The 26,490-nt window shown below is 51.5% G+C and overlaps 1 long non-coding RNA gene across 1 annotated transcript in view; it reads right to left on the bottom strand.

Annotated features, from left to right (window-relative positions):
* The window catches only part of LOC116964075, an 80,150-nt gene extending 53,873 nt beyond the window's left edge, over positions 1-26,277 (bottom strand). Inside the window, exon 1 of the long non-coding RNA XR_006166299.1 lies at positions 26,134-26,277. This is a non-coding gene — a long non-coding RNA (uncharacterized LOC116964075). The remainder of the gene's footprint in view (positions 1-26,133) is intronic.
* Positions 26,278-26,490: the final 213 nt, after the last annotated feature.

Below are 26,490 nucleotides of genomic sequence, written 5' to 3'. Positions count from 1 at the left end.
GGCACTGCAAACCCCCTGCTCGCCCCAGGGAGGAGCAGGGACTACGGCAGCCAAAGGTGTTGAGATCCTGGAAGAAATGCTGCTGGGACATACAAGTCCTTTTCTGAGGAACAGGCTTTTGGAGCTCAACCTTGCCCATGGGGCTCTTGCATTTATTCCCATCGTTTTATTTCTAGTATTATTATTATTATTATTATTACTGAACAGCAAAAATGTTTGTAAATGCTGTAATTGAGCAGTTTTCACAACTGAAAAATGCTTCCAGCAGGTCTAAACAGCAGAAACTGCTTTCACTACCAGTCTGATATCTCCTGCAGATCTGCAAATCCATGAAGCATCTTGTTAGTATGCTGGACCAAAGAAACACAGCAGGATAGAAATTACAACAGTGAAATCAGCTCAGCTTTTTTCCATTATCCAGGCTGAAAAAAATGCCAGTAAATAATAACAATAATGAAAATAATAGGAGGAAAATGGCTAAGGACTTTTTCATAACCATATGTAGCAGAGCTATCTTGGGAAAGACTTTCCATCTCAACCCAGATGTCAGGTGTTACACCAAAAATCCTTACCAGACCCAGGCTCAGTTTTCGAGGTCTTTTTTTGAGTGAACCAGCAATAGTGTTGTTGTTTCGTAGCAGTGGTAAGCAATACCCAATCTTTGGCCAATTTTCTCCTGGAAAGCACTCTAGGTGGGTCAGTGTCTGAAGCTCAGAGCCACACTTGGACAGGGGAGGAGGAGGAGGAGGAGATGGGACACAGCACTTGCTGTCCCTGTGCTGTCTCCAGCACAAGGACTGGGATGGGACACGGACATTTCGCTGCCACTCGCTGCATCCCTCTTCCAGCCAGATGCAGAAACCCCAGGAGCCATCAAGCTGTGCAAAGATGAGGTGGGAGAAAAAACAGCCTCCACTCACAGAATCCAAAACCTCAAAACTTTAGTGTTCAAGAACACTATGGCCAATACGATGTCTTTGTACCACAAGCATCATCCCACGGGGACTCCAGCCTGCTCCGCAACAGTCCCTCTCTCCCTGCTCAGCAACACCAGCGAGCAACTAATGTTACACAGGAGGAGAGGCAAACCTAGCAGCTGTTTTGTTAAGCAGCCCCACACTGCAAATGCAATTTGCTAACAGTCATTACAACGTGCCTGCAACATTTGGCCACCAGACTTGCTCCTTATTTGTTTTTAGAGGAGGAACGATTGCTCAACAGCTGTTGTGTGGGCCCGGTTAGCCAAAAAAAAAAAATATATAATAATACCCTACCCTAAGCACATCTCCGGGGAGACCAAGTGGTTTTTCCACTTATTTATACACCACCAGTAGCACCAAGGGATTCTTACCAAGATCAGGCCCTCAACATACCAACCCCACAAGGAGGGAGAGGAGCCACCCAAGGCCACAGGAATACAGGCTGCTGGGCAAGGACTGATGAGGAGGAAGGACTGTCCTCCCCCAGGCTGGGAGGTACAGCACGGAGTAGCTGAAGACGTCACCTGGTGCCATAATGGGTGGCCATGGCTCAGCTGGACCTAAATTTCCAAGGTCTGAGTGCCCAAAGGAGGAGAAAGAACTTCCCCAGCTCAAAGAGCTGTTTCCAATAAAAACGAGCGTTGAGGAGGAGCAGCTGCCTGCACCTCCCCAGCTGCGGTCGCGCTTCCCGGACCCATCCATTCAGCAGTGCAGGAGGCCATTGGGGCCAAACCAAGGAATGAGGTAAGGAGCCCAACAGCCTGGGAATAGCAGCGCAGGCACTTGGACCACACGTGCATCCTGCCCGAGTCCTTGGCTGAAAGTGGCCCTGTAGTCCAAGAGCTGGTTTGACTCATTTGAGACCTGGGAGGGACCCAGCAGCAGGGAAACGCACACACGAGTTGTGTGACGGCACAGGCAAAGCTCCTTTGAACTTCACAAGCCCTTAAAACGTTCTGTTTCAAATATTGGGGGGAAGATGTTCATTATAACAATTTTTCTTAGACTCGAAGCAGTTGACATGCCCTTCCTACTTAAAAATTAGGTTGGAGAAACACAGCTGCCTACATATCTGTCTTCCAAGGGTCTTCATGCCCCCCACAGCCCCACCAAGCCAACACTGGTCCCAGGAGCCATTTCACCCAACAGACCAACACCTTTTTGAATAGGAAAATATCAGAAATGGGTCTCTGGATTCAGTTTTTCATTGTGGCAAGAGAGAACAGAATGACAACAAGCATCCCCACTTTTCTGCAAGAGCATCATGTCACAGTAATGTCCTGGTTGGCACTGTGGTCCATAAACTAGATTATGGGCTGAATACATCCAGAACGAGCTACCCAATGGCTCTGCCCAGGGTTTGGGGAAAAGACCCGCACCTTCTGCAGGTCAGACGTAGAGACACTTGAAACACTCTCGCAAGCATTCCCACTAACAGTCACGCCTCAGACCTTCCTTCCTCTGCTCCTCCCTGGGTCACCTGCCAAGAAAGGCTGGAGCTGCCTCGCCGGGCTGGGAAGCGGGTCTGCAGATCGCAGCCCCGGCTCGTCCGTTGGGACTCGGGCAGGTTTGCACATCTGGCCCCGTTTCTTCCCCCAGGAGCCGGTGGTCTGAAGACGCCATGCGCCAAAGTACCTCGTATCAACGTTAACCCCCATGTAATGGCAAAAAAAAATGCACAAAAAACTTCAAAGATTTTTATGAAGGAAATAATGAGGCTTTTCCCCTAAATTAAAATCCTTTGCTTCCCTTTTCCAACACAGCAGGACTTACACTATCCCCGAGTCTGATAAATAAAAAGAGCTTTCACGTCAAAAAGGCTACGTACTTATGCAGGTATCTCCAGCAACCTTTAAAACACTCTTCTAATTAGCAGAAGTTTCCGAAGCCTGAAGTTACACCCGAACTTTCTTCGTGTAGGTGCACCGTTGCCAAATTAGCAGAGGTAACACCACACCAATTTTTTACAGTACATCCTAGAGGAGAGTCTCCGTAAATCTACACGGGCTCCCGGCAGGACAGAATGCAGACTGTGGCTTCAAGTGGCGGGGAAGACGGGGATGAGGAGAAAGCAACCCCCATATTGTAGCAATCTTCTCTTCCCAGTCATTAATTGCATCCTGCTGGCACAGCCTTCTCAAAGTCTGGTCCTAAAACATGTCAAACACACTTCCCTCCTCCGAACACTTGTTAGAGAGGCTTTAACCTCTTCACTCCTGAGGCCCAAAGAAGTCTGCTGAGTTGGAGGAGGAAAGAAGCCGGAGAAGAGGTCCAGGGCAGCGGCACTCAGAGGTCACCAGCCAGCGTGAACCTCAAGTGCCTAACTTCCTTCTCTTGCAAAAAAAAAAAAAAAAAAAAAAAAAAATGAGGAGAGGAAGGGGGCAGATGCCTCTGTTGGGAAGAACACTGGTGGGAACCCACTCCTGCTTCTCAGCTTTGGGAGGATATGGTCCCGGCTGGGGGTCGTCTAAGATGAAAGAGTGTTTGACATTTTCAGACCAAAGGGTCCTATTTTTATTTTATTTTTGAGGGCCACATGCAGTCAAATGCCTTTAATGGTGCTAGAAACAGATGGGCCACCGTTTTCTTTGCTCATACAGGGCGCCAGACATAAAAATACCACTGAAAAATGAAGAGTAAAAGCTTTCCCTTTTTTATTTATTGTTTCTGCTCCTTTCTGGCTCCTGGAGACTGGCACTGAGTAAGAAAAGTGGCTGGATTTGTCAACGACCACCTAAGCCCAAGGTGTCTCCAAGGGAAGAATGACGCCACAGAGGAGTCGGGAGGCTGGAAATCACGGCTACAAACTGGGTTCAATTCCCAGTTTTAAGGCATTTGCAATGTGCAGACTCTGTGGCCCAGATTTCTCCCAGGCCTGGGTTGCTTCAGCCTATCTGCACCCACCTTCCCTGACTCATCGATGGAGAGAGGTCAGCACAGCTGAGGGGGGTGCAGGTCCCGATCCCAGCAGGTTTCCCCACATCCCCTGCTTTTCTCCCCAGAGCTCTCCAGGGGAGCTGAAACGGCAGACAGAGCCACTTACAAGAACAGCTTTTTTTTCCAAGACTACGTCCAGCCATCCCTGTTCAAATGGATGACTTAACCCTGCTCAGTATTCGAGACCGTTGAGCAAAACCAGAAGAAGCAACAGGTCAGTGTTATTTTGGACAGGAATCAAACTCCACCAGCTCTTCAAATGAAGAAATATTTCTTATTTTCAATACGAAACCAGAAGAAAATTTTCAAACCTTTCCAGCTTCTTGATTTTTGCTTTTTCAGTTCTCGGGATTATTTTTTCCCTTTTTTCCTTTATTGAGACAACAGAAGGAAAAAAGGAATGAAGAAGTAAAAGGGAAAGCACAAGGAAGGGGGAATAACGGAGGAGAAACCATTTCCACAGCTGAAAATCAGAAAATTCAAATCCAAACCTTTCTCCACAAAAAAAAAATAAGCAATTGGGTTCCAGGAAAGAAAGGATCAAGCTTTGGTTGAAAAATTCCAACCAGGTAAATTAAAATAACCTTTTTCCCAGGGATGGTCCCCAAGGTCCATGTCCCACCGTCAAGCACCTGAGCTGCAGCCCGACAGGAGGGCGGCCCAAAAGCTCCGGCTCTGTGTGGACCAGGCACATTATCGTGCTCGGAAACTCGCGGGACCTCTCCTCTCTCTCCCCTCCTCCCTCCCGGAGCATTGTGTTACCACCATTTCTGCACGAAACGTGCAGCCAAAGCAAACACAGATTCCTGGAGCCGGCTCTCGGGAGAGCAGCTGCACAAAGCTGGCAGCCCCCGTCCTTCGGGACCCCCTCTCTGCCGTCATCCCCGCAGGCCACGTGCACAGGAGGCTCTTCTGGCAGCATCCGTGTGCTCCGGAGCTGCTGGGCTCTCATTTGCACATAAACCCATCAGCTGGGCTTGCACTCCCACAGCTGGAAATGCAAATCCAGCTCCTCCAGCATCAAACCCCCACGGCCTCCCTCTGCCCCAGCTGCAACCCCCTCCCCGTGGCATCGATGGAAATATTAGTTCTTGTAACGCAGGGTAGCTTAAGCACCAATCTGTCGTGAGCTCCCCAAACCCAAATATTACCTCCTCCTTCACAAAGGTGTTCTGCAGTGGGCAAAACGCATCTGCATGCTGCTCCAAAGATAAATATATTTCAGGATAATACACTTGTGGATGAAAGTCATCCTCAGAGTTCTGGCCAAGCCAGCCACTGCCCATCATTTCTCCAGTGGAAGCCACTGGTCCAGCTCTCCCAAATAGGCATCGCAGCCTGTTTGCCTCTGCCAGACAAGTGCCCATCCTGAGGTGTCACAGAGCTGGGAACACAGTCACACGGAGCTTCAAATTCCCCTGAATCAGTCCATCCCCAAAACCTTTTCTGTGAGCCTGCTAAGGACTCACAGCAAAATTCCCAGGCAGGAAAAAAAGCAAGAGGGCAAGGAAAAAAAAAAATGCTCGTGTGCTATTGGGATTGGGAGGCCTCGGATGCAGCCAGCTCTTTGGAGCTACAGTCTTTGCCCTCGGCTTGGCTGTACATCTGCAGGGACAGGTACACCGGGTATGGCCCTCAAAGGGTGGTCACAAAGGCAGATGTGCAGGTGACCACCAGGAAGGCTCCTGATGTCCCCCAAGGACAATATCCTGATGCCTGTCCCAGGAGAACACAGCCACCCTGTACACACAGTTCCAGCGAGCCGGGCTGGGAGCTCCTGTCCCTCTGCCCACCGAAGGGAACCGAGGGAGGCACAGAGAGCCTGCCTGTGGGAACACACTGCCGAGCCAGAATAAAAAAAAAATAATCTACAACCCTCAAAAGAAAAAAAAAAAATGGGAAAAACAAATGAAAAATGGCTAAAAGGACCCCACTGAAATGCATTTTTATCAACAGCTCCAGGGCTTTGCACAAGGAGGCACTTTCAGTCCCCGGGCTGGCAGTACCACCCCTGTGGCATGGGATCCTCTGCCCTGGGATCCACAGGATCCTCTGCCCTGGGGCTGGGCAGACACTGCTTGGCCTGCACATACTTCTCCTCTATCTGTACCATTAGGACAATTACAGAGGGATTTTTTTTTCTACTATCTTTGCAAAAGCTATTTTGAAAACAAACCAGTTTAAATTTTTCACCCTGGAAGGGAGGAAGGAGGCTGGCTAAGAAGCTGAGGCAGAGACCCAGCTGAGTACAAGGGAGCCACATTAGCGGAGAGAAACCAGCCCCTTCTTCACAACACTTTTTCTACCATTGTGGGAAACCAACCGATTTTCATCCAAAAAGCAAGGCATAACCAAGCATTTCCAGTTTCCACCCCTGCTCTGACAGCACCTGTAGAAAACAGTCGTAACAAGCACTCCTTCTCGGGAACAGAAATAGATTTTGGTCCAAGAGCTATTTTTATTCCCTCCAAAAATATTTTGACAAAAACCATTTGCATCATCCCTGACACTTCCTCTCGCAGACGAGGTATTGTGAGAACGGATCCGCCCATGGTTTGAGGAGGAATTTGAGAAACAGCCGTCTCTGGCAGAAACAGAAAGCCCAAAGGGATGGAGAGACATCACGGCAACGGGGCACGTATCACCCAGGGCTTTTCGAGATCCTGAAAAGCAGCGATGAGCCCGGGCAGCCCACAGCAGGGCTGGCAGCAGTGGGATGGGAGTAGCTTGGCTCGGGTAGAAAGCAAGTTTTCCAGTATTGCACCTGGTGGAAAACAGGGCTGAGAAAGAAGAGCTGCCTGCTATAAATTTCCGCCTGGATTCCCAGGCTGGCACTGCTCACCATCAGCATTGTTTCCTTTATTAAAATAAAATAAAAAAACAAACAAACAAAAAAAAAAAAACACAAACAAACACCCCATATAATTCCTATTTCCTCCCTTTTGAACTTAATCATAGCTAAACTCCATTCTCCTGTCTCCCATCACACACACTGCTGCAGTGCTCCCAGCCCCACGACCACCCTCCCCAGCAGCCCCTCGGGCACGGAGCGAGCCCAATGCATGCAAGGGATGTGTCTTCAACCCACAGGGATCCCCAAACTTTCCAAAGCATTAAGGAAAAAGACCCCAAAGTCACATTTGCAATATGCCAGAGGACAAAGCGTTGGGGAGGAGACGGTCCTTCCATCATGAGCAACCAGAGGACACCCCTGAAGTATGCGATTCATACAACACACGTGGTGCAACTGGGCGATCTGGTTCCCTTCCAGATACCCTGGAGACACCCGTGCACTTAATGACAAGTCACACCTTTCAGCTCAACTTTCTACTTTCAGAGCTGTTCCCATTCAGCGATGACAAACGCCGAGGACTGCTGGAGCCTGGTTTTCTCCTGCCCCACACCTTGCTCACCCCAGACCAAAAGGGAGATGAAACTCCCCCCAGGGCAGAGCGGTTACGTGCTCTTTCTCCTTCCACCACCGCGAGCAGAGGTTGAAGGGAGCAGCTCCCTGTGCCCTCCCCTGCAAGAAATAAATGCCGAGCAGATGTCGCTCTACAGCATGGCTGGGGAGCAATTTCATCCCCATTCCTTTAGGGAAAAACCCAGGACTGAAGAAATACAGTTGCTTGGGACCCTCTTTAATACTCCCTGCTTGGAAGTCCTTCCCTTCCTTGCTTTGCTGCATTGTACAGTTACAACACGAAAGAGAAAATACTCATTTTCTGCAGAAGTTCCTGGTCCTTTGTGCCCTCACCTGGCACAGGGACTCCACCAGCTCTGCGGATGAAGGGCTGCCCCTTGGTGCTCTCTCAAAACACCGCCTGGTCTTCACCAGGAGGTAGCGTGGTGTTGGTGGATGGTGAGGTTGGAGGGATCACTGAAAAATCTTACAAGCCTCCCCCCAGTCCTGTAGCTGACCTTACCCTAGCCTCCCACTCTTCCCTGCATATCTTCTCCTCCGTCAACAGCACCAGCATCAATTTTCCAGGCCAGAACCTGCTCTCCTGGCCACGTTTCAGCTGGATCCAACCACCACAAAGGGGCCGTTCAGGCAGCAGCTTCCTGCCAGGCTCAGAGATGGCAAAGTCTGGGTGGGCAACTGGCACAACATCCCCCCCCCCTCCGAAAAAACAACACCGAAAAAGCAGCCCAGGGATCCACGGTGCCATCGTAGAGCCATCCCCTGAGACTCCCCCAGCTCGTGCAGCCAAGTGAGCTGAACCACACAGCGGTTTGGAGACATGGACCGATGACCACCAGGGAGTAAGGAAAGAAACCTGCCAAATACCACGCGCTGCAAAAGCTCAGCAGTTTCAGTTGCCTCGACTGACACTTTGCCAAGGACACCCTCTTTTCCCTTCCCTCTGCGGTATTTCACGCTGAGCTCCAGGTCTGGAAGCCAAACTGGAACCGCCTCAGCTTGCCTGGTTTGGGGTTGACTGCTCAAGTTTTCCCAACCTCCTCGCAGCTATGCTGAACAACTTCCCTGAATTCCCGTAAACGTTTTGGCCAGCCTGGTCTGAATTAAGGGTTTACAGAAAAACCTGAGTGTGGGTGCTGAGGCTCAGAGTTGGCCACGGCTCTAGTTTGAGCTAGTCCTGGTGGCTCTTGAAGTTGGGAGACTAAGGAAAAAAAAAAAAGGGGGTTGATGAAGCCAAGCAGGGAGAGATGAATCATGTCACTTTGGGTAAGCTGGAGATGATAGGGCAGAGAGAGAAAAAAAAAAATTATATAGTTTAGTACAAGATCACATCTTCGGCCAAAAACTGACATATGCTAACAGAGGCATACCAAAATCCATAATACATCAAATCCCTTTCAGCAGCACACTTGCGGGAAATCTGAATTGCTCAGAAGCTGGGGTCTGAATGAGGTGTTAATCCGCCTTCAGCCTGAAGCCTACAGCAGCCTCACCTGCAAAGCCAGACCCCCTCGGGGGCATTGCAGCTCCCAAAACCTCACCGGCCAGGGGTACCTTGGGGTGGGCTTATCCTGCAGGAATCCCACCTCCCTTTGGATGAGGAGAGACCCAAGGAGAACCAACCCCCATCCCACAGCCACGCACAAGCGTGGCAGGGGGGGAACATCGCTGTGGAAGATGATGGGGGGGGGGGGGGGGGCGGATTGGACAGCCCTGCCAGCACTACAAGGAGAAGGGCTGACACCCCCTCAACCCCCACCTTGGCGGGGACACGGCCACGCTGCAGAGAGCCAAACTCATCCTTGACCTAAATTCTTGTCTAAGCGAAGCAAGGATCTTTGCCTGCCCTGCAGCGGTGCCAGGAGCCGTCCCGTCTCGGCCATACCTGGGATGCTCCCGGCAGGCACAGCCGCAGTGCTGGCTTTTCCCTTTCCCTCTCCCTCTCCCTTTCCTTTTCCCCATCCCTCCGCAGGCAGACCCTCCGTTTTTCCCCGCAGCGGGAGACCGCAGCCCATTAGACAAGGCCTGATTGCTCCTCCTCACCTCCCCCGTGACACAATCGAGTGCGCATACAAGGCAGAACAAAACAGTGACAATTGGTGACAAATGGACTGCACAGCATCCCGTGGCCTTGTCGCCAGGGAGACCCTGGCCAAGCATGGGCGGCCGCGATTCGGGGACAGCAGAGGGGACACAGGTGCTGGGAAACCAGCATAGACCCATCTGCTAATTGCCCCCGCCGGAGCCAGCCAGGGCAGAGCCGCCGTGGGCTCACCCGGCGCAGGAGGGAGGACTGCAACCCATCAGGCCAAGCCAGCTCTGCCTCTCCCGGGTCGTCCCCCCTTTAATAAGGGTAATTTTCCAGAAGTATTTTCCCAGGTCAGAGTAGTGGTTTGACAACAAACAGAAAGGGGAAAAGGGTTTAACCGTTGCTAGCGCTGGCCCAGCAAGCCTCACCGAGCACAATTCCAACGCTACAGAACACAGCTCTGTGCGGGACATTGTATCACAAGCCCCGCTTTGCCAGGGAAGAAATCGGGGCCAAGAGAGGGAGAATGACGCTTGCTCTCAAGCTCTTTTGCTGGCAGAGCCAGAAATCTCTTCCGGGAACATCTTGGAGTGACTCAATGCCTTTTACTTTCAATGCAAGTGATGTAAATGCCCCGCAGCCAGTGTGAAAGCACTTCACGCTCACCCAGGGCTGCAGACATTCTCCAACACTCAAAGCATCAACAAAACTGGACGTGCAGTTTCTGAAATTCAGCCTCCCTCCTCCAAGGCAGCAGCAAACATTGCCCTGGGTTGGGCTTGTTTGAGTTGTTTCCCAATGAATACCTGCAGCAGACACCCAAAATAGCCACGCAGCAGCGACTGCCCGTGGAAAATGACTTTGCTTCTCCTTCCCCGCTGCCTCCAACAGAGTTGTACGGCTGCAGCTTTATTGTCCCCAGTCCCCCTTCGCTGCAGTCGCTCTCAGGCGAGGTGCCGGAGGTGAAGCCGAGCATCCCTGCACAGGCTACATGCATTTCAGCTACGTTTCCTCCCAGCCCCCCGCCACCTCCCCTGTCCCGCTGTGCCGTGCAGGTGGGCAAGAAAGAGTTAAGGCTGCAGCTGCCAGCCCCGGTGCGGAGTTATGCTCAAACTGTTCCCACTGCTGCATGAAGTCAGCTGTCATTAGGGAACAAAGGCGCCCCGGAGCAGCTCGAGTTGTGTCACACTCGGGAGGCGAGGAGACTGCTCCCTGATTAGGATTTCTAAATCAGTCCCATCGAGGCCCGGAGAATAAAGCCGCAGAACAATGAGCGGGGCCACATTCACACAAGCAGCAGTCCCCTCCGTCCCCCCCACCGCCCTCCCCACCCCCTCGCACGCTTCTCCTCCCGCCCGAGCCCCGCGACACTTCACCTCTACGTCCCGCTGAGGACCACAGCATCCCCAGTCCGGAGGCGGAGGGCGCGTTCCCCGCTGCTCCAGGGCCTGGCTCTCCATCCCTGCTCACCCTCCGGCTGGGGCATCTTCGAAGTCCCCGGGGTTGAGCATCTCCTCCTGGGGATCTCTTGCCCCGGGGGGGGGCTCTCAGCCCTGTGCTCTGTTGCCCACCCTGGGGCAATGCGGCGAGGCAATCCCCGGCAGTGCTGCTTTCTGACATCCCTCCCCAGCAGCCGCCCCGGCCGGTGGCCAAACCACCGGCCCCACTGGCCTCCCCTCGGCCGCTGACCATGGTAGTGGTGGCCACCGTGGCCATCTGCCTCCACACCCGTGCCTGGAGCCTGTTGCCACCAGCTCGCCGTCCCCAGGGACAGCCAGGCACACCGTGCCCTGCCAGCCGGGCTCGGCAAGGACTATCAGGCTGGCTGTTGCAAAGAGATTGATTTTTCTTTAGAAATAAGGTTCTTCCCACACTTACAGCAAACTTATGCACACGTTTAGCAAACCTCACCCGCAGAAAGACCTAACTACCTGCAGGGGCAGGTCACCTCATTCAGCCCTGGGCTGTTTCACCAGTGCCCCTTTCATTACAGGGATGCTGCCACTTGCTGGACCCCCCGCACTGACCAGGACCATCACCCACACCCTCATCCCTGTGTTTGCCCCACAGAGATTTTTCTTTCCTACTAAGCAAGATTTCGTGCACGCAGAAAGAGATTGGAGGCTGCAGACCCGGTTGGCTAAACTCATCTCAACCGAGGCAGACTTCCTCCATGAGCATGCAAGTTCTCACGCCGCGGGCAGGCAGGAGATGTTGGTTTGGCTGGTGGGGTCTGTAAAAACTGTTTTCTTGGAAAAAAAAAAGGAATTCCAGCATGAAATGACGCAGCACGACTGAAAAAAAACCTGAAGGGGAACCAAGACAGTTGTGAATTTGGGACATTAAAAACACTGAGGCAGGAATTAAATGGTAGTAAATGCTGTTCTTGGCTACGACTCTGACTTTGCTCATGACATTGGCTTTGTCGATTAAGAGCTCTGCCTCCGTTCTTCCCGTGCGGAAGGAGGAGGTGACCCTGTAAGCAGTTGCTTCCCACAAGCACAAATCCTTAACATTGGGGTTCCCACAAGTAATGACAAACGTGAGGGGACTGTCCCCCCACCGTGCCAGGCTTGTCCAGAGCTGCAACCGGCTGGGACACCCGGAGGGGGGGGTCTCCACCGAGGTGGGGTTGGGCCCCAGGCTGCGTTCCTGGTCCTTTGGAAGCCCACGCCTGCCCATCGGCTGTGCCGCCAACCCAGACTCCAGCCAAGCAACCCTTCCTCGGCAAGATCCCGTCTTCTTCCCGCAAAGATCCTTCCATTGCACAGAGCCAAAGCGACGGCTCCTTTATCCACCCCCCCCTCCTCCCCGGCCCCGGATTTGGGAAAACACAGGGGGATGGGAGACGGGAAAAGGGTCGAGAATTTACTGTGCTCCCCTGCCCCAAGGTTGGATCTTCAAAACCGCAGCGAAAGGCCGGCGGGCAGCGGGAGGCCGGCAGCCAGCAGGTGCAATGAATAAATATCCTGGCAGAAATCAATATAGAGAGAGGGGGAAGGGAAGGAATATAGATATCGGGCATCCCGCCCCCCGCCTCCAGCCCCCGGCAGGACACGCACGCAGACACACACACACTAATCCGGTGGATTTGGCCGTCATATGACATGCCCGGTCCGTCCGAGGGAGGGGATTTAAGGCACGCCTCTCCTTTCACGCCAGGAAAGGATTTTCATCTCTCAAGAGCACAATGAGGGGGGAAGGAAGGAGGAAAAAAAAAAAAAAAAAAAAAAAAAAATGGAAAAAAAAAAAAAAAAAAAAAAAAAGCCAATCAAGCCGGGATCAGCTGTGGGCTGGGCTGCTGCAGGTCTGCTTGTCCCAGAGGGGGGTGCGGGGAGACATATTGGGCCGTGTGGGAAACCCACAGTCTCAGCTTCTCACACATTGTTCTCCACCCCGGCTCCCCCCAGCCCCCAGCCAAAGCCGTTAATGCCACAAAAGATACTTTGCCCATTGTGCCGGGGACAGCTGAGAGGATAGAGTTAGCCTTACACAGCTTTCCTGCCTCCCTCTCCCGCTGGAGAGGGGAAGAGGGGACAGAGCAATCAAAATGGAGAGTTTGATGCTCACCATACAAAAGAATTAAATCCACTTAGGCCCCTTTCTCGCTAATCTCGGACTGTGGGGGGTTAAATATGGTTACATTTTCATTAGGTACTAATAGCAAAAGGGCAGCTAATGGTAGCACAGACCGCCGCATTGTCATGCAGATGGCTCCGAAAAGGGCTACCCAGCATCTCAGCACTGCTGCAGCTCGACGGCATGCTCGGAGTGGGAAATTGTGTCACTCGGCATTGTCGGGGCTGAATTCCATCAATGGGAAAAGTCATGTTTCCTCCACCAAAAGGAAACAAGTTAAAACACCCGGGGAGGGGCAGAGGTGGCGGGGAGGCACCTGGGCTCCGCAGGGACCCTCCTGCAAAGAACAGCCGCTCCAGCATGGAGCCGTGCCCAGGGGCTACTGGTTTTAGGTGGTCACTTGCCACGCAATGACCTCGGTGGCCGGAAGCCATTAGGTCTGAAATGCCAGCGGCTCAACCAGCCAGCGTGGTCCCCGCTGCCCCGGGGGGATGCCCTGTCCCCCTTCATTTGGGACTCGGGGCACACGGGGCAGGTCCCCGCCGAGCTGCACAACCATCCACCATGCGCTCGCCGCGAACAAGGCGATGGGAGCCCCAAAAGCCCTTTTTTCGCCCTTTATCTTTTTAAGCGCTTTGTTTGAGGCCAGCTCAGCCTCGCCGGAGCTTTCTCTGCCCCCAGTTCCACTGAGCTGGAAACTGCAGATTCAAAAAGCACCCGGAGCGGGGGGAAACGTCCTGCGGGACCGAGTCGTTGCCCGCATGACCTGGCTGCCCATGCAGCTGCTCAGGCTGCCTGTGATCGCCGCCGCGATGGCAGCTCTCCCCTTTCATCCTCTCCAGCGCCATGCCTAGCAGCTCGCCCAGCAGATAGAGCTATTCTTCTCCCTTTATCCCCCCCCTCCTGCCACAGATTGCACCAAAGGACCGGGCTCAGATCAGCCCTTGTGCAGGCGGGATGCTCAGCTCCAGCGCACACGCGTGCTGGGGGTGCTTCCAGAGCTTTCCCAGCAAAGGGCAGGCACTGTGGTCAGTGACATCCCTTTGGGAGCCCCGTGCAAGCACCAGCACCCCTAAGGTCACAGTCTTCCAAACCTTGGCCTTGCTAGAAGACTAACCCCATCTCTCACAGCTCCTGAAGCTTAACGATGGTGTCTGAAGCTGAAGGAGCGTCATCCCTCAGAGACCAGCAGCTCCAAAAGGATCCCAGACTGCTCAGGAGCGCACTGCCTTGGAAATGCCCACCAGCAAAAAGGAAACACGCTCATTTGGGTGCCTCCACTAAATGCTCACTCTAAGAAAGAGAAGTGGGGACCCATACTGCCCTGGTACAGAATCACAGCCTATTTAGTGCTGGCTCACTAACATGATATGGACAGAAAATTCCTGCCAGGGTATATTTTATAGGGTGAGAGCACTCTGGGATGCTTTTTTTCAGGACCTTAGAAGAGAGACCCACAACCCAAACACGTCAGTGAAGCTACGTCCTTTCCCCCAAACCAACTGGCACAAAGGTAAAAATCCATCACTCGGGAACACGCAGCAGCCGCAGCGAAAGCCAAGTTAAACAAGAACAAGGTCAGCATCGAGATGGCGCAGCCAATAACTGTAAAGAGGAGGAAATTGGTAATACAGTCGAGAGTACAGGCACCTACAGCCCCGGCCCCTCACCAGCCAGCATGGCATCCCAGGGAGCTCAGCAGCCAGAGCCCCAGAGACCTGACATCTCATCCCAGCTCTCCCATGGAGCAGCACCGTGACCGTGAGCGTGTCCCTTCACCTCTCTGTGCCTCTTTCCCCTCCCCATCTGCACGGGCTGCATGCTCCTTGGGGCCGGCACCATCATCTTCTCTCGTACCTTGGGGAAAGGCCTGGAGGACCCTCAGCCTCTCTGCCAGGAGCTCAAAACCCCACTCAGAGGAACGCTAAGGAAAGGGCACGTTTCAATTAACAGAGAACGATTTCACCCACCCCGCCCAGCGCTGTCAGAAGCCACTTGCCTGATGTAACTCGCTCTGCACAGCGCCTGTCCTGTCACAAGCTCGTATAGACCAAAGACAGACAAACTATCCATCTACATAACACTCAAGTGCAAATTTCCTAACAAACTCCAACACCACGTCTATCTAGCCTGACTGCCAGAGACCAAATTTGAGCCAAATTTCCTGCAAGCGTTGCTGAGTTTTGCAAGCTTCAAGTCCTTGGAGAGTCACATTTTCATGCTTCTCTCTGTAACCTTGAGAGTCAGAGCTTGAGTTTCTATGAAAGCTGAGATTCTCGATGCTCTGGAGCCAAAGCTTTCAGGAAGAAAGCAGAAAGTGAGAGCAGGGGAACCCATGAAGACTGGCTTTCTGCAGTATGGCACATCACACTTAGATTCTCTGATGTCCATCAGGCTTGAGCAGAAATAAGGTTGCACCCTTCCCTTCAACAAGAGGAAGCAATAGGACCTTCTCTTCTGCCTTTATCTATCTACACGCAACTTGCTGGAGTTTGATGTACTTTATAGCTCTGACACACCAGCAGATTTTGTTGACGCTACCCAGAAAGACTTAGTTCTTGACAGTGAGACAGACGGATGGACGGACAGCACATCTCAAACGCCGCTTCCCCAGGAAAGCCCTCTATGGAATAGCGTGTTGTGCAACCACCACGATAACATCTTGACAGCTTGCACCGCTATTTTGCTGGTTTTGGGGAGAGATGTGGTGTTGCAATCCAGGCTCAGGGTTAAGAACTGGAGTTCTGGAAAGCTCATCTCTACAAGGAGTGTCATGGAGAGGCATCACGTCCAACGGGCGCCCAGGCGGCCGGAGGGGCAGGAGCCTCCGCCGAGAGCGACGCCGTGCAGCTCCGCTGGACCTGCTCCAATGGCTTACGCAGCTGATGATCTGTCCTGGCCCAAAATGTTTATTGTTTCCCAGCAAAGTTGTACGAGAAGCACAACAACAAAATATAATACAACAACACTCAAAGGTTAAACACGTGTTATTTTTCACTATTGCACCTCAGGACTTTCCAGCACTAACATTAACCAGGGCGACTCATTTGCTTCCTTCAATCCGATAGACCAAAAAACGGAGGGGACAGAAATCAAATCTCACCAGCAACGGGAACCACTTTCAAGGGGAAGCTGCTTTCGGAAACCCAGCCACGTCCAAAAATTACAACCGGTCTCGGCAATTACGAGAAGTAAAACATTAAAAAGCATGAGGCAAAGTGCATTTGCATGCTAAAAGCTCCCTTCAGTAGGGCTGAGAGGCTGTATCCAACAACAAAGCAGAGAAATTCCCTCCCCAAAAATACGTTAACCCTAGTGTCACATCCCTCTCCCAGTTTGCACCCCAAAGACCTCGGGGTGCAGAGCTGGTAACAGCCGCAACACCCCTGCACCAGCTGTCGTGGACATGGACCCAGATGATGTCTAAACTTGCTGGACAAGCAAAGCTGGAAGGGTTAATCCACGCTCAGTCATCCCCATCCAGCACAACCCCTGGGGCTCCGTGGGGAGGGGGGTGCCGGGAGGTTTCCTTGAATGGGGCGGATTTGCTGGAAAGCGGTAGTCCTGCAAACCCAGCCTAGTTCCGCAATTGCTGTTAGAAAAACAGGTTTGAGTTTGATCCAGAGGCCGCAGGTGGGCAAGTTACCTGAAGGCCATGAGGAGGAAACTCCTACATCCGCTCCAAAAACACAAACCTTCAGCCGGCCAAGGAGGGAGGGGAGCAGGAGAGCCTCCTCCGGGGTAGGATTTCACCTGAAAGCACAGCTTCATGCTCAGAACAGGAGCTGACGGGAAGCTCTGAGCCAAAGCCCTGGGCTGAGTGCTGGGAAAGGCAAAGTGAAAACCCCAATTAGAGCTTTCTAAACCTCTAACGAGGAGCGGCTAGAGAGCAGGGCTCTCCATCTTGGGGGATTGCCTGCAGACATCAGGAGTCCGTCCCACCACCATTTCCCCTTCCCAATCTCATCCATCAGCTCTCCATGGGTCCTTGATACTGCAATCCTGCCCTGAACTGCCCTATCTTTGCTCTTTTTCTTCTCCATTCCTCTCCCACAGGAGCAGGGTCATCCATGGGTTTAACTGGGAAGCCAACCAGTGTCAACAGCACTGTAGGGATGAGGCATCTCACTGAAAAAGCCATCAGGCCGTTGCTTGCACAGGGCTTGGGTCAATGCCTATTGTTCACAGGGCGTAAAACAGCCCTCCAGAGACCTCCCAAAACACCCCAAGCTCTGGAAGCACCCAGAGAAGTAACGGATTTGTAGGGCGTCTAAGAGTGAATAGGAGATATAAAAATAAGAGGCACATCCAGGGTTTGTTACACAAATCCTACCTAATTTCTACTTCAGTCAGTGGGGAAGACTTGTAAATGACAGGCTGCAGGAGAAACGGAGCCCTTTGTACTGGGGAAGTTAGTCGGGTACGGGACAGTGACTCTGGACATCCAACCTCTTAGTTTTAGGTATTGCAGAGCAGAAGTCAAGATGAAACACATGAAATCACCCAACAGCCCATTTTGAAACGATGTAAAATCTCAGGTTTCATGGCAGAAGCGGCAAAGGACTCATTTTTGAGTTAAGTCAATAGCCGTGCTACCAACCTTCACCCCAGGACACCGCATCAACAGGGTGATGCCTCCTCATGCACTCCTCTCCCTCCCAGGGCCCAGCCACAGCATAACACACACAACAACACTCTCCAAAATGGACAATCTCTTAAAATTATGCATGCAGAAAACTCTTAGCATGGAGGGTTTCCTTCCTATTTCTATGTCTAGAACCTTGACTACCACGGCAAAATTATTTTCTGTTAGAGAAGTGGTGGACAGGAGCGAGCCGGGAATGAAGAGGGGAGACAACCCTCCAGAAACCAGTGTGCAAGACAGACAACGTGCCTACGAGCTGCAAAGTCTTCTGGCGTTGGAATGGGCAGGGACAGCAAATCAACGTGTAACACCATACAAATACACACACATGTATATTTTTATCAAGCAAGGGCATTTCTGGATCCAGTGCAATAACGGGCTTTCCTAGAGGAAAGCTCATTAGAAGTCCTCACCAGTCTAGTACCTCTCCCCTCAACAACAACAATAACAAAAAAAAAAAAAAAAAAAAAGCAGGGCATGTTCTTTTGAAGGTTGTTTTCTTTCATCCCTCCTCCACCCCCCGTTGATCTCCTCTTCGGCATTTGTGGCTGCCCTGTTACCTCCGGCTGAGAGAGCAGGCTGCGAGCCAGGAGAGCCCGCTCCAGCAGCGCTCCTGCCAGGGCCCCCGGCCGCATCCCGCGGCAGCCAGGCCCTCCTCCTCCTCCCGTTGCCTCCATCCTGCCTCGCCCCAGCCCTGGCCCATCACCTCGGGGACATCTGGAGCCCCTGCCAGGCGAGAGGGCCTGGGAAATCAAGTCCAACCCAATTAGAGCTCAAGTCTACTGCATGGCAACAGGGAGCAGCGCTGCTGGGACAGTTTCCCCCAAGCGAGGCTTGATAGGGAAGGAGGTTTCTGACCAGGGAACAAAAACGAGGAGAGTTGGGGGAGTTCAGGTGGCTCCTCTTTTGTTGTTGTTGGGGTTTTTTGGGTTTGTTTTGCGTTTATTGTGTTTGGGGTTTTTTTTTCTCAAGCAGTAGTTGTTGGTCTCCTACAAGGCACATGGTGCTCCACCACAACCTAAACTCTCTCTGACCGTCACTGATGAGAAATGAGCTGGGATGGATGCTTAACGTGGTTAATGTTGACATACCTGTAAACACAGAGGTACAGAGAGTCTTTGCCTCCTTGCTGGGCTGAATTTTTGCCCAGCCAGGCTTATCTGGCAGCAGATAACATCACAGAGCCACGTCCTGGAGCTGGGCACTGACATGGAGATGTTGAAGGTGGATTCACCCAGAGAGGTGATGGGGTCTACAAAGCCTCTTCCACCCCACCTCCCCAGTTAGCCCTGCCAGAAGTTGTGCCTTGACCCAGTTCACTTCCAGCCCTGATCCAGCCGTTCCCCAGCTCCAGGTGACCACATCCAGCCCTGCTCAGCCCCAGGAATCAGAGGCCATCAGGGCTCACGAGTGAAATAACGCCTTATCCTCACAAGGGCTCGCCACTCAAAAGTCCCAGCACCAGCCCAGAGAGGGCATCCTTCATTTATATCACAACACCACCAGCAAGACTCAGCCAGGCTGGGGATCTCAAAGGAGGCTCTGAAAAACCAATTCGGCTCTGCTCAGCCTTTCCTACCTTCTCTGCATGAGAGCAGGAGTGGGCAAAGCTCCTGCTCCAAACTCATCATGTCCTCCATGTGTTTTACTGCTTTGAATGATGGAGCAAGGCGGAAAGCAGCTCGGAGCCAGGACAAGAGAGAACGACAATCCCTGCCCCCAGAGCACTTATAAACCCAAGAGACAAGATGTAACACGAGGAGGAAGCAGGCTGGAGGGAATACCATAAAAATAGAATGTTTTAGAACATCTTTGCTGTGGGCATAAATCACCGCCCATCTCTCCACTGATCTCAGGAGTACAGAGCACGTCCTCTCCCAAACCAAACCCACCTCCCCACACCTTGTACCAGAGCAGCACAGCTAAACTGACACCGGTGTCAGTGAGATGGGCAAAAACAAGGTGTCCAAGCCCTGGGTACCAGACAGGACTGGAGGCAAAGGGACTGGACTGTGCCTGGCCAGAGGGGTCAGTGGCAGAGCCAGGGATGGATTCCTGGTCTCCCAAAGCTTTGATGAAAAGACCCTTTCTCTCCTCTGCCCACTGCTACCTGCCAAGGAAGAGAAAATCCTCCTTACACCATCAAGGCTTAAATAAATCCAACTGCTCCACACAAACCTCGTTCATCACCTCTCCCTCACTCTTCATTCCACCTTCCCCACGCCACTCACAAATCTCTGATGGCAAAGAAGAGATTCCCCGCTCCCCCCCCCCCCAAAAGAAAGAGAGGAAGAGTTAGGGGGGAAGGGGTATCTTATTTCAAATAAACAAACAAAATTTATTGCCGGACACATCCCTAAGCCCTCAGCCCGGGCCGGCAAACTGCAGCTGCGATGTAATAAGCACATAAATAAAGTTTACAGCTAAACTGGCCTGACCCAGTATTGCCCCGAGGTGCAGAAGCAGTATCTTGTCATTAGTATGCAGAACACATCGCCTTAATGTCTGCTCATTTGTTCTCAGCCCACTCGGCTCTATAAATCTCCACAAAAGGGCAAGGCAGGGCTGCGGGGGAGAAGGGGGAGCGGGGCCGGCAGGGCCAGGGGGATGGGAATCGCCCACTGTCCCGCTTCCAGCTGGACGGGCTCGCCGGCCGGAGAGCAAGGGCAACGCGGCCTTCGCGCGGATTTATTCTTTCCTTCCTTCCAAGCAGGGACCACCAGAGCCCGTTTGAGGAAAAGGATGGGCAGCTGGGAAGTGCCCGCACTTGCCTGCCAGAGCGGAGGGGAATGGAATATAACTGGTATTTCTGTGTCAGCACAGGTCCAAGCGCTACCCGCGTGGCAGGATACCTCGCTGGCCGCTTCCAGCTGCAGCAGGCTGAGCGCAGACTCAGAAGAGCCGAGATGGACACACGCACAGCTTGTTAAAGAAAAAAAAAAAAAAAAAAAAAAAGAAATTAAAAAACTAAATTCAACAATATTTCCCTTTTTTTTTGCATTGCTACAAACCATCGTCCACCTTTCAGCCCCTCCCTCCCTGCCCTCTCACCTGCTATGAGTATCTGCCAACATCCTGCACAGCACAGTGTACCCCCTCCCCAAAAAACATCTGGCAAGCCCATCTTTAGCAGCACCTCGTTGTAGCTCTACCAAAGCACTGCCCCAGCCCCTGGGCTACCCGCAGGGGACCTGGCACAAGCGACAAGAGGATGGCATGGTTTGGGGAATGGCAGCACCAGGCTCATCGCCAACAACATCTCCCTTTCCTCCAGCACCCTGCTCCAAAGGCAGATGTGATCTCCCTCCCACGCTGCAGCCTCACGGGTTGTGGGGAAATGAGAACAAACTGATTTACTGTCCCACATAATCCTGCAAAAAAGTAGCTGTATCGTTTCCGTGCTTTGCACTGCACAAAACTGTTTTCTGTACGGGGAAATATTAGCCGTCCTTCTCTGTCATCAATCTTGTTGGGATCTCCCCCACATGTTTGAAGAAAGCAAAACATGATTTATTGTCTGCCAAAAAAAAAAAAAAAAAGACAGACGCAAAGCAGCCACACAACAGATTCTGGGGAGCAGAAAAGAAGGTACCTTGGGTGGAAGGTGCCAAGGGGAAAAGTGTTGTCTTTGGAGGAATCTGATGGATCAAGAACTAGAATTTAATTAGGTACAAAATTTAGGGAAATGAGGCAGGGCCTCCAAGTAAATCTCTGATGGAAATGATAATTTCCCCTCCATAGCACACGGCAAAGGCAGCCAGTGACTGCTCAAGAGATGAGAAAGCTTCAGGCTTCACGTTGGCACAGCTGAGCCTTACTAAAACACCAAACTCCTCAATTGCAGCAGGCTCTGCCTCTTTCTGCAAAAACCACTTTTTATTGCACCCCGAGAAAACATCATACTTGGATCATAAGCTTCTCAGAGGACAGCTTTGTGCACCACAGGGCAAAGAGGGACAGTGCTTCAGAGGGAGCACAACAAAAATGAACAGCTATGCAACTCGGCACCTGCAGCAGCTTTCAGGTGTTTTCAAGCAGTGAAAATTTTGACTATTACCAAAGTATTTTGGTATTACACCCAGAAAAATCCAGAACATCTGGGACCTCAAGCACTTCCTCATGGGCAATATCTAGGGTAAGTTTTGGGGGCCTTGGCAGAGCAGATAAGTGAGAAAAAGCCAAATGTAGAACCAGTTCCTACAGACAGACCCCATCAGACAGAGGAGCCAGGGCACAGTGACGGGCTGCAAGCCGCCTCTCCCAGGGCACTGCCCGGCCAACTTCCATCAGGCAGAACCAGCGAGACAGAGAATTCTTTCTTTGAAGTTTGGCTTACGGCAACAGGAGTGACTTGGAGTAAAAGGAGGTCCCAGCTGTGGGACAGGGGCAGGCAGGATGGAAAGGCAGCAGGGAGGTTGGAGCGCTCCTCGCTGCTCAGCTCCCAGCCAGGTTTCCAGGCTTGTTCTGGAAAGGAGAAACAGGAGAACCTGAAGGACCTGAGGGCATCGGCCCTTCCCGCTGCAGATACTCGGAAATCTCTCTCTGACTTCCAAGAGACACTGCTGTGAAGGTTTTGTGCTCTCTCCTGCTTACGAGCAGGAAAGGAAGGTGTGCGATCCTCTCTCCCCATGAGAAGTATCCACCACAGTCCTGATTGAAAAGCACACGCCAAACTGAAAATCAATGATCTACTTATAAGAAAGCAAAGGTACTTCCCCTTCCCAGCTGGCCCTTCAGCCTGGGACTGGCATCGAGGAAGCTCAGCATGACGTTGTGAAATAGAAAAGCATCTTAAGAGACACCAGAGCAGAAGCTGGGCTGGCTCAAACGTTGACCTGTCCCCCCTCCACCGGCACATCTCCTTGCCAGGTCTGTGCGATCGGGAGATTATCTCACAGACAAGCAGACTTCCTGGTCAGAAAGATGAGACCAGCAGCCAGCTGAGCTTCTGATTCCCTCCGAACTCAGTGCCTGCTCACGTCCACCACCTCCCAGTGCAACTGCCAGCTGTGAGCTAAAGCCACTTTTAAGACGGACAGGCCTCCCAAGATTACCACATCACCAGTGAATGCTTAAGCACAGCAGCCCACTGTTTATTCAAAAGGCAAGATTTGAGCTCAGACCATGCCCTTGGTCTCATCACACACTTTCTGTTGAGCAGCCACCGCTCAGGAAGCCCTGGGCTTTGCAAAGAACAGGCAGAGAATCTTTCCCAGGCTGCAGTGCTCCCTCAAGCCATCACAGAATCACAGAAGAGTTTAGGTTGGAAGAGACTTTTAAGCTCATCAAGTCCAATCGTTAACCTAGCACTGCCAAGTCCACCACTAAACCCTGTCCCCAGGTGCCTCATCTACAAACCTTTTAAATACCTCCAGGGATGGTGACTCCACCACTTCTCTGGGCAGCCTGTTCCAGTGCTTGACAACCCTTTCGGTGAAGAAATTATCCTAATATCCAGTCTAAACCTCCCCTGTACAACTTGAGGCCATTTCCTCTTGTCCCTATCGCTTGGTACTTGGGAAAAGAGATGGACAACTCCCCCCCCCCCCCCCCCCCCCCCCCCTTGCTACAATCTCCTTTCAGGTATCTGTAGTGAGCAGTAAGGTCTCCCCTGAGCCTCCTTTTCTCCAGGCTTAAAACCCCCAGTTCCCTCAGCTGCCCCTCACAGCACTTGTGCTCCAGACCCTTCCCCAGCTCCGTTGCCCTTCTCTGGACACGCTCCATCACCTCAACATCTTCCTTGTAGTGAGGGGCCCAGAACTGAGCCCAGTATTCACAGTGTGGCCTCACCGGTGCCAAGTACAGGGGGACAATCACTCCCCCGGTCCTGCTGGCCATACTATTGCTGATAAAATCATGGTTTTCAATCCCCAAAAGCAGCCCATCCACATCATGTTTCTAAGCCTTCTCCCTAGCGTTGGGATCTTCTGTTTGGAGGTCTCAGAGCAAAGGTGTCAGGCTAGTTCAGAGGAGGTCACATCTCCCTTCAGTTTTTGCCAGCCTGAGCAAATTCAGATGAGTTATTGCAGGTACAGAAAAAGACAAAACCAAACACATGTTCCCTGGTACTTTTCTGCACGCGGGTACCTAGAAAACCTGAACTTTAGAAATCATAATTTTCCTAGTATGCACCAAGAAAATCAAATCCATGTGCTCTTCTGGGTTCCAAATACTTAGTTTTTCCTAACTTCTTAAATAATGAAGTTTGCAGAAATGCTAAGTTCACATGTTTCAGAGTACTTTCAACATTTCAACATACATGAGATGTGGTGCTTCAGCAGCACTCAGGCACATCAGCTCTGCAACAGCCTGCAAAAGAAGTTGGAAATAAGGCATGTCCAGGAATAGAAGATTTAAGGGCAGAGACTAAATTGGGGAATAAGATTTGAACTGCAACTCATAGCTATAGATGATTTGCAAATTTAAACCCAGGTGTTGTAATCCTGTTACCTGGATACCTTGCATGCATAGGGTGCCTTTAGATTTCCTTTTTAAGCAGCTGCAGTGACAAATCACATCAGTTCCCACAGCCTTCACTGCAGATTAGCAACAAAGAGCTTGAATCCAGCACAGCATTTACACCGTGCTGTTCTGGATCAGGGCAGAAGGGAAAAGCCTGAGAACATTTCTGATGTCAGAAGCAATCAGGAGATGCTAGAAAGTTGCACAGAGACACACAAAATTGTGATGAAATTACTGGATATTTTGCATCTCGTTACACTGGACTTGATAACCTTGCAGCCCAGTGGTGTTAAACACATTCTTGTACATGAACGAGGTTATATTTAAAAATGGCAAGATCCATTGGACCTTTGGATCTCCACTGGTGGCAAGGCAGGTGACCTCCCTTACCTTAGGTGGGAAACCAGCACATCCGGCCTCTGATGCATCTCTCAGATATGCCAACTTGTTAGGTGATAACTGACATGCAATAAATCTGGTTTTTAACTCAGTTAATTACCAGTATTGCGCTCGTGAGTAATACGATAGCATTTAAGGTGTGGCAGATTTTCCATTACAGAGCCCTGGTTGCACGACTTCCATGAGAAGTGTTTTCTGCTGGATGCAACTTTGACAGAAGTCAGCCACGCTCCAGCCTAAGCTGTCTAACCCCAAACCACCCCTCCAAACCATAACAACCTTCAGCCTTCTGCAGGGGGGCTCCTTCTGCAGGCTAACACCCTGACTCGCCTCGATATACACACGGCCAGCACCGCTGTCGTTGACCTTGGACTCATTCCATACCTCTCCGAGCCTTCCCATTCTACAACGCTACGGCACTTGCATCAACACTGTTGGCAATATCAGATGGATTGGACGGTACTATGCCTAAAAAAATAAGGAAGGAAATAACGCAACCCAGCCAAAAGACTTAAGAAAAATTAAGCTCGAGGAACCACGCGCTCATGTTCCCAGCTGGAAGTTGCTCTCAAAACGTGGTTCAATTCAGTGTAGCAGCGAACTGGAGGTTTTGGTAAAGGGGAAAACAGAGTCCCAACAGGAGGAAATTCTCAAGGAGAGAGGACAAAGTGGCTTATGAGAACACCTCTCTGATACAACAGCAAACTCAAAACATAACCTCTGTCATCCAGGCCTCACACAAGGTGCTGTATTTTCAACAGAGCAGGACCTACTGAAACAAACCTGTTCTTCATCTGAATGAGGCTGCTTTTCCAAAATACCCTTTTGCAGAGGCAGGTAGGTTCAGTGGAACCTGCACCAACGCTCAGTACAGGGAAGATTTTTCTCAACAACAAGCTAGAATCAAAAAGCCCATATGCCCAAAAATGTCCATGAAGGATTTTGCACAAACATACATACACAGCACAGGAAAAATGGGAAAGCCCCACGGCCACAGCCCTTGCCCAGGACCTCGAAGCCTGGGCTCAGCTCCCTGATCCAACACAAGGTCAAGGGGAAGGAAACACGGGCAGACCAGCCTTGATCTTACAAGAGCAGCAGCAGCCTGGGCGTCCAGATGTGAACCAGGCAGGGTCAGAGCAAAGGTCTGAACTGCTGTCCCAGAGGAGCCCGGAAAGCTCAGCCGCTCGACCACATATCAAAAACCTCACTTTCAGCCCAACGTGGAAACATTTCAGGGTTGTTGTGAGCTCCACAGGTAGGAGCACAACATAGTCAGCAGTTCTTTGTGGAGCTGCAGTGCTTTACGCATCACATTTGAGCCCTTCAGCTCGGGGACGAATCCGTGCAGCCGCTGCCATGCAGATTTAGTCTGGGGCTGCCCCAAACCGTATGCCTACTCTCCTATAAATAGAAGCCCAGAGCACTGCTACTCATGCACCCAGTCCCAAGCTCTTCCTTGCCACCCCTGCTTTCCAGCTGACACCTTTCAGTCAGAAAAAGACAGAAGATGGAGGGGGGCGGGGGGAGAAAAAAATAAAAATAAATCCCTGCAGATTCTCATCTTCCTTCTCTAGTCTCCTCAAGTCATTGTTTTGCAGTACAAGTATTTCAGCTCTCACTGTACCGGGGAACAGGATTAGACAGGTCACTGCGGAATCAGATTACAGACTTTTACCTTTTTAACTTTTCTTCTCAGCACGTAGGCTGGCGAACTGACACCCGGCGAGGGAGCAAGCAAGGGACAGGCATGGGTGGAGGTGGCAGCAAAACGTCAGTGATTCAGAGAGATTTGCCAAGTCATTGGAAGTTCTCACGATTCCAGGACCTAAAAAAAAAAAAAAAAAAAAAAAGAGCCAGATGTGTTAAAATTAAGGGGTACAGAAGTGAAGAATTTTACCCAACCTGTGCAGGCAACAAAAGGGAGTAAAAATATCAAAAAAGCATTCTGCTAGAATTTTGTCCTAAAGGGCTTAATTTTCTTTGCAATGCAGAAGTGCATTTTCCCCGCTCAGCTGTGGGGCCATGGCTACCT

Source organism: Tyto alba, unplaced genomic scaffold (genome assembly GCF_018691265.1).
Source record: "Tyto alba isolate M040663 unplaced genomic scaffold, T.alba_DEE_v4.0 Super-Scaffold_39, whole genome shotgun sequence".
NCBI classification, from domain to species: Eukaryota; Metazoa; Chordata; class Aves; order Strigiformes; family Tytonidae; genus Tyto; species Tyto alba.
This window is presented reverse-complemented; position numbering and strand designations above follow the sequence as displayed.